This window comes from Gouania willdenowi, chromosome 10, assembly GCF_900634775.1.
Source record: "Gouania willdenowi chromosome 10, fGouWil2.1, whole genome shotgun sequence".
Classification (NCBI taxonomy): domain Eukaryota; kingdom Metazoa; phylum Chordata; class Actinopteri; order Blenniiformes; family Gobiesocidae; genus Gouania; species Gouania willdenowi.
The window spans coordinates 34,879,924-34,889,060 of record NC_041053.1 but is presented as its reverse complement, the minus strand read 5'-3'; positions in this window follow the sequence as shown (position 1 = coordinate 34,889,060).

Here is a 9,137-nt window from a genome sequence, read left to right as displayed (position 1 = left end):
TGCCTGTGCCTGTTTGCACATGCATTTACTAAGCCAATGGGTGTGTTGCAGGCAGAGGTGAAAGTAATGGATTATAAATACTCGTTTAATTGTAATTGATTTGCTTTTAAGGGTACCTTTACTTTTTTGAGCATATTTCTAAATCAGTAATTTTACTTTCTACACCCAACCGGTACTGAGTGAATTATTATTTTTATGTAGTTATTTTTTTCATTTCTGTTTCATGGTCTTTTTCATGGTCGCACATTCAACATAATCCATATGTTCTTAGTCGTGTCATTTCTGATCAACACCCACAGCCACTTTCTTTGGTTCAGGTTGGGGTTTCAACTACAGTATTACAGTATGTTGTGACCCACATGGCACATTTGGAACCCACATACTTAGAGCCATATATTTATTTATTTATTTTAATTAAATTCATTGATGTTATTTTATTTAAAATATAATTGTAGAGTTTGAGAAACATTTGATTTTATACAGATGCCTTTGTGGAAATTACAGGCCCCGGAGGGATCTGGATAGAAGGTAGGACTTAAGGGAGCCAGGCCTCTACTACGGCTCAGGGGAGCTGGAGAAAGCGGGCCCTCCCATGACTTGTGCTGAGAGGCACCCAGTGTATAGGCACAGTCTGTTTAACATCACCCACCATGTAGATTTATACAGGGATTATATAGACTCATTTCATGTGACGTATGCATACTAAATGAGGTGCATGTGCGCGCAGGCTTGGTGCAAAACAACAGAAGCGATCGTCTCAACGTAATCGCTGCTGAGGCGATGGTGCATGGGAGCAAAGAGAGAGCTATCTCAGTCTGGATCCAGTAAAAATTGACCATAAAAAGCTGTGAATGAACTGATATGCAGACGTGGGACAGTGAGGAGGAGAATTAATGTAGAGATGGAAACTCATCCGTTAAAACTGATCAGAAAACACGGAAATACATGGAAACCTTCGGTAACAGGAGTACAGCAGCCCACCTATCTGGTCGTTCATAACTACTAGTTATAAGCATCTAGAGACAATGCTTTTAGGTTTTCTTTCATATATACACTGGGTTTTTCTATCAGATATTTTCTGCACCGAGTATGCGTCTGCACATCAGTCACGTGTCTCATGTTTGTCCACATTGAAATGGGTCTATAGGTTGTCCCGCTCATTCTCTAAGTTAAAACTTATTAAAAACCAGTTGAGGAGCACAGTGGGACAGGAGAGACTGAGTGGACTTGCCATGTTGTCCTTAGAGAATGAGAGAACAAAGAAAATGAACAAACAGAGCATCGAGGACGTGTTTACGGAGCACAAGGCTCGTCGTATGCCCTTCAAATAGTGGTGAGTAGGTCTATAGTACTTCATATTGAAATAGTGTTTGTGAACATGTGGGCTGCTGTGCCAGTTTTACTAAACTTTATAGTTACTGATACAGGCTCTGAGTTGAAATAGTTAAAGTGGGTGTCAAAATAAAGCGGTCGCTATCCGTGGTGCTGAACTGCTTTGAATTTGTGTTTTATTATTAGTGACCATGTAGCGTAATGTTTTTGATGTTCTCTTGTTTTGTTATACTTCATGTCCGTTTGATGGACTTCAAAATGACATAGTCGCTCTCCGTGGTGCAGAAGCTTGTAAGCCCAGCTGTATGTTGTCAAACTATGTTATCATGAGCTTTATTATTTGGGTTTAAAGGGCCCGATCATTGTTCCGCTAGTGACATGAATTATCTTCATCTTTGATATATGAATGTAAATAGATCCGATGCGTGCACTGTGTTTGACGTTTGCCGGCTATCCGGTTCAACAAGTGAGAGACACGGCTACATTGGTAGCAGCCTCCTCAATCAATAGGACCATGAATTCCAAGATGAATCGGTTGTAATGTCATGGATCGGGTATCGCGGGCGTGCACTGTAGCTTTTCCCACTCAACGTTCTTGAAGCCAAAATACAGAGCTTAGGGGCCCTTCCATCTTGCAATTTGACGTCATTTGGAGCCAGAGTCTGCGCAGTCGGATCCAATGCGAGGAGCCCTGGTAACACGCCCCGCCCATTTAACGTACTGCCCTGATGACTTACGCAGCCAAGCTACGCCACAAACTCTTTCCCTCCTTCTTATTTTGTTGTCTGTACTCATTAATGTACGCATTAAAATAAAAAAAATAAAATGTAAATAAAACTTGTACCCCTCCCCTGCGTCCAGTTCTGTCAAAACAGCTGCAGTCACAGCAAACAGCTGAGAGATAACGGCGTGTCGATCAGTCTACTCTGCTCATCGTAGCAGCTAAAAGTGGATTAATACGTACACAGACACAATGCGTTCCCTGTTCTGAATTATAGCACTATGGGGGATGGATCGCATCTAAATTCATGCGCACCAGTCTAACGCATGCGTACCTGCCTGCCTAACTTTCACTAAACTTACCCAATTTAAGTAGTTACTGTAGGTGTAGTGGCAGGTGTGGCATGAGAGAAGCTATAGCTATCAGGCTACCTTCACTATGTAGCACCGTCTGCGTGACATGTAAACATGTAAATTGTTGTGTGTGTTGAGTGTTGTATCCTGTTCAATCACAGCAACAATCTGACTCAGAGCATAACACTACAGTCACTACCACTCTATGGACGGGTGTTGTGACAGACTGTAACCAGACTAAATGGTGGTCTGTTAAACACTCACACACACACTTACTGACTAGCACTCATGTACACGCCTGCAGGCGCAGGGTGCAGGCGCAGGGTGTTTATATACGCGTTCGATAGACTGGTGGGCATGAATTTAGAGGCGATCCACCCCGCATATACCACCAGCAGCAGCAGCACTGGTAAGTGTGTGTGTGTGTGTGTGTGTGTGTGTGTGTGTGTGTGTGTGTGTGTCGGTGACAGGGAATAATCATAATTATAATCATTCTAATGTATTGTAGCGATGTAAAAATGTAGAAAGTATCCAAATACAGCGCACAGAAAAACAGAAGTAAACTTCCATGCGTGTTTGTATGAGTATACTGAAGGGGGCGTGTTCATGGCCGCGTCATGAGTTTTGCTTCAATTTTGTCCCGGTAAGCGGAGCGTGAGAGACAGGCTGCTGTCTCCGCTTACTCTACGCACAGTGGACAGGGCAGGGAAAGGGGAGGTCTTTGCAAATCCAGGGACACGCCCCCCAAAACAGAGTGTTGTCACAGAACTCGTTTATATAGGGTATTAAACCTGTTCTGTTCCTTTATTCTTGTTATGTATTGACCAAACACCAGCACAGAGGGAACTGTTTTAAAAGGGGATTTTTTTTCATATTTCCCCTTTAAGATAGGAATGCTTTGTCCTTCCACTCTTGCTCCCCAGGACTGAGGCCACATTTTGTGATGACCACCAGGGGTCATCATTATAAGGTTATTGTTACATGGTTGGTAACTTGTTTACATTGAAATGTTGCATCTTTGTTACCTACCTCTTGTGCTCAAAACACTATGCTCAGGCTGAAATGCTGCACTTTGTTAGTATTCTATGCTACTTTTACCTCTGGAGTTCCCATCTAATGAGTCAGCCAGACTTTTTGTTTTTGTCTATAAATGAATACATTGATGTGATTTTGTTGTTCTGTTATCTGTTATAAGAAAATATTGGACTGTCACTTTAGAATTGGTTTCTATTTTTTATAAAATATCTACAACAAAAAGTTACTGTGGAAACAAATTGTATAGTTCCTTCACTGTATCGAATCAATTTGTATCTAATCGATTCATATTGAATCAGACAGTAATAAAAGGATATCCTTTTCTAATCAAAATGTAACCTAATGTATCAAGATGCATATCGAATTGTTTATCACAGGGAGATGTGCAACCCTACTTGTTACCTGTGTGCTGATCTGATGTTGACATTAACAATTGTTTGTGAATAAAATCGGCAACTAACACTAAAACAAATGTAAATATGTAATTTATTTGAGAAAAAATGAGGTTTTCACTCTTGGGTTGGACTCAGAAAAGAAAATGGGGCCCGATCCACACTCCAACTGAGACTCAGTTCTTTATTTACTCGCCGTTCATGTGAGTAGTTACTGCAAGACCTGTGCCCATGCCTCTGCATGCATCTGTGGAACCAAACAGTAGTTCAGTCCACCTTCTTTCAGTGTCCAAGGCGTGAGAACGTGCACCAGCATCATTTGACGTCAACATCAGCGTCATTTGACTTCACGTCTGCAGAACGGCACGGGTAATTTGTGCTTGAAACAGCAGTGCAAAATGTATCACACAATCTGTTCAAGGCAATAGGTAGAAATGTGTGTGGGCTCTTTCTCTTTGGTTTTGAGTGCTTCATCGACCATTAGCATTAAAAAGACTTGATGTTTTTATTTTTCACAAATCCTGCCCTATGCTCCTTCCACTATTCTAACATCACTAAGCAAAATTGTATGAACACTTTAATGTATATTTCCAAAGTATTATTCCTTATGAATGGAAAACAAAAATGTGCATTTGTGCTTCTCTGTTTTGTACTGCAGACTTACTTCTTTTGGTTTCAGTTCTTGGCCTGGAGGTCAAGTCTCTTTTCCCAAATGGGGCCAGAGGCCACGAAGCCTTGAACATCCGCACACATCCAAAGGCGGCTGCAGCACATAATGAGCTTTAACGTTGGTTGCAGGGGAAAGTGTGATTGTTTGCTTTGTTTACTGACCTTGCGCCCTCCAACTCCCTGCAGGATAGACATTGACTGCGTATGATCTATTCTGACATGCTAGTTGTTCAAGGCAAGTTGAAATGAAGTTATTCTCTGAAAAATACTTTCGACACAAATGTGTTTGATGTTTTTGAGTTGATATCACAAGATGAAACTGTACTTTGAATGCTTGATTATTGTTCATTAGAGAATTTATTTACAAGGTTAGCAAATATTACATTTATTTTCCATTTTTATTGCAATTTTGCATCAGACCCTAATGAAGTTAAGACACAATAAAATAAAAGTTCTGTTTTGTATTTGACCATTTCTTTATTTCCTGTGCTCTTTTGAGTCCACGTGTTTTTAAAAGCCTAAATATGTGTAAACATATATGACAATTAATAAAGGTGAAAGCCCCTGATTTCCATCCATCCATCCATTTTCATACCCGCTTATTCCCGTTTTAACAGGGTCGCGGGGGTCTGCCGGTGCCAATCTCCGGCTCTCATGGGGCGCTGGGCGGGGGTACACCCTGGACAGGGCACCAGTCCATCACAGGGCAACACAGACACAGACAACCATTCACTCTCTCATTCACTCCTATGGGCAATTTTAGAGACTCCAATCAACCTTAGTCATGTTTTTTTGGATTGTGGGAGGAAGCCGGAGGACCCGGAGGAAACCCACACAGCACAGGGAGAACATGCAAACTCCACACAGAAAGGACCCAAGTCCACCCCAGGGCTTGAACCCAGGACCTTCTTGCTGTGGGGCGGACGTGCTAACCACTAAGCCACCGTGTGCCCCCCACCCCCTGATTTCATTTAATTTAATTACTGTCTGAAGGACTGGATGAGGACACATTCTTTAGACTTAGTTGTTGACGCAGTGCAATTTTAAAACACATTTTGACATTCAACTCCAAGACTCTGTACTGTATATATTCATGCATTTACATAAAGCATAAAGTGTTTGGCTTTTCACCTTTAGCTCAGTCTGAAAGAGCTCTGCAGTGCAACCAGCAAGATCAGCAGATTTGACAGCACAGATAAGAAGCGTGATAGATCGCCTTGAGAACCTGCTATGCTCCTCAGGAATGCATTGAAATGCATTCGCCTTTACCTGTATATGTTTGATAGTTGGCATTTATTCTCTTCACAAACAGAGAGCTAACAGAAAGATAGCTTAAACACAAAAAGCTTGGAAAACTTTTAATGAAATAACCCATTAGAGATAAGCTGTTTCAAATACCAAAAACATATATAGTCTCAAGTTCTTAAAATTTGCAATAGGATCAGCGATTACTCAACAACGTTGACGTCTGGAGCAGGGATTCTCAACCTTGGGGTCAGGACCCCATTTGGGGTTGCAAGAGACTGATAGGGGGTCACCCAGTGACTTTTAGAAACTCAGAACATTTCTTGAACAATTTGAGCCAATTTGATCTTGTTTTACCTTTTTATCTGCAACTACATCAAACTTAACATATTTTAAACCAATTTTCATCACTTTTTCTTGCCATATTTGTGCTCCTTTTAATGTGTTTTTGCTCCATTACTCCCATTTCTGCCACTTCATCAAATTTCAATGCTTTTGCTGCACATTTTTCCACTTTCAAGACATTTTCAGCACTTATAAACCCTTTCCACCTTTTTTCCCACCTAATGTTACACATGTTGACTCAATATTGTAATTTTTAACCTCTTTTCGCCACATTTCGTGCTAATTTTTGACAATTTCATCACATTCACAATTTATCATGCCCTTTATTTGCTAGTTTAAACTAATTGTTCCAATATTGACCGTATTTACTAGTTTTTTTTGTCCGTTTTTGGACACTAATGTGCAACTTTGAACCAATTTCCATTTCTGTGTCACTTTTATCCTGTTTTATTTCTGGTTAAAACAAGGATTTACATTTTTAAGATTACTTTATACTATGAAGTAAGTAAGTAATTTATTTCTAATGCGCTTTTTGCAGATAAAATCACAAAGTGCTATACAGAACAGAGAAGAAAATAAAACAACAGGAACAACATCATAGAAGAAAAATAAAACAAAGGTGCATTTACATCAACAAGAGCAGCATCATAAAAGGATAATAAACATGAAAATCCATTTAATTAAGAGCTTTTCTGAAGAGCAAAGTCTTCAAATGTTTCTTAAAAGTGTCCACACAGTTAAGCTCCTGGAGAGACTGGTGCAGGTTATTCCAGAGTCTGGAGGCTACAGCCTGGAATGCAGGTCTCCTCCGGTTTTAAAATTAGTTTTTGAGATCTTTAGGAGACCCTGGCCTGAAAACCAAACGTGTGCCCTGAAGTGTAGGGGCATGCACAACAAGTCTGTGATATATTGATGGGCCAGGCCACGTAACGCTCGGAAAGTCAGAACGATACATGGCCCTGGAGGGTCATGGGCTGAAAAGGTTGAGAACCCCTGGTCTCGAGCAGTGGTTTTTCAGCCTATGACCCCAAAATAAATGTACCAGAGACCGGGGACCCCCACAATGAACATTGAAGAACAGTCATGTGGAGACGGGCTGTCTATAAGGGGGAATAAAGGGGAGAGCTTTTTGCGGCCCATCCATAAATGATGGTCCATTGTTCTATGAATCTGTGATAACCACATTTATTTATTTATCTGAATAATATCCACTGTTATCCAGGAAGTTTTTAAATATTTTGCGACACAGAATGTAATCACCTTGAAGATGAAAATCCTTGTTTTAATTAGAAATAAAATGAGATAAAAGTGACCAAAAATAGTGGAAAAGGTGGTGAAATGCAATTGTAAAAACCACGAAAATTGGTTAAATGTTTCAAATTATAGTGGCCAAAAACGGACAGAAAAGTGGTAAAAAGGGTTAAAAGTGTCAGTCTTGGCTAAACAATGGCAGAGAAAAGTAGGAACAATTAGTTTAAACTGGTGAATAAAGGGCATGACAAATTGTGAATGATGTTAAATTGGCAAAAACAAGCACAAAATGTGGTAAAAAGAGGTTAAAAGTGACAATCATGGCCAACATATGAGACATGGGAAAAGTGGTGGAAAGGGTTTATAAGCGCCAAAATTGTTTGGAAGTGGAAAAAAATGTGCAGAAAAGGCATTGAAATTTGATGGAGAAGTGGCAGAAATGGAAGTAATGCAGCAAAAATGCATTAAAAGGAACAAAAATATGTCAAGAAAAAGTGATGAAAATAGGTTCAAATATGGCAAGTTTCGTGTAGTTACAGAAAAAGCAAAAATGGGCTCAAATAGTTGAGAAAATATTCTTAAAGGTATCAAGCGACCCCCCCCCCCCCCAGTGTTTTGCAACCCCAAGGTTGAGAACCCCTGGTTGAGAACCAGATACACTACACAAATAAAGCTTTAGATTCATTCAGGTGCAGCGTCATTTAAAGATACAAAGTTCATCACTCAGTAAAAAAAAGGTTTTCACTAAAAGCTCAACTTGGGCTAAAGTAACTGCAATGCTGTTTATTTCCCACAACATCCTGAGACGAGAAGTTTATTTGCGAGGAATGAAACTGGTGCTGGAGATGAAATAATTCTGCGATCTGTCTGCATGACGACTGGAGCAGGAAGGATAAACAAAGAAAGTTAATATTGACTGGGATGTAACATCAACTGCGACAGGGGCCATTGTTAACCTTGTAGTCCATAAATTAGTTTGAATTTTATTTGTCATATTTGCATTTCCCAGTCTCCCATTAAGGCATACAATGTTTCAGTTGTCACACTGTGTCTGGAGCCTACGCATTCACAGCACACCAAAAGCAGACTTATAATTATGAAAACATCTAGTGTTTGCTACTTGGCTCAGAAAATGCTCTCATGCTGTCAACAGGGCAGGTATCAGATATGTGAGTCACTAATTAGCATCGTGCGGCTGGATTAGCAAAGGTATAAAAATAAATACGTCTGTTACTCATAAGTTCAACAACACCCTCGTAGGTTTTAGTTCAACTGTTGTTTTCAGCAAATAAATATACCTTGACTGTTTTTTTTAAATTTATTATTTTTTTCTTTTTTTATCTTGAACAAGTTACCCCATTGTTTTCAATGTTGCTTTTTTACGTATCTTTTACAAAAATAAGTCAAATAATATATATTTTTTCAATTATTGTTTCTCCATGTTACAGCATATAATCAAAATATTACACTAGATGAGGTTTTTGAGGACTTTGGACTCAATTTTGTTGTTTGCATTTTTTTCTTGGAAGCATGATCAAATTTTGCATAGGTTTTAAACTTCAGAAATGTTTTTTTTATTTATTTATTTATTTATTTATTTATTTTTTTTTAAATATATATATTATGCTATACATGTCATGATTTTAGGTTTGGGCAGGACAAGGCATCTGATTGGTGTTTTCAATTTGACCCAAATGACAGGGATTGGTCAGATTTTTTACAAGATTGCAGTTTCCGCAGAGGTCTGATTCTTTTTTTTTTTTTTTTTTCTGGATAAATAATGTCTTGGCTAAA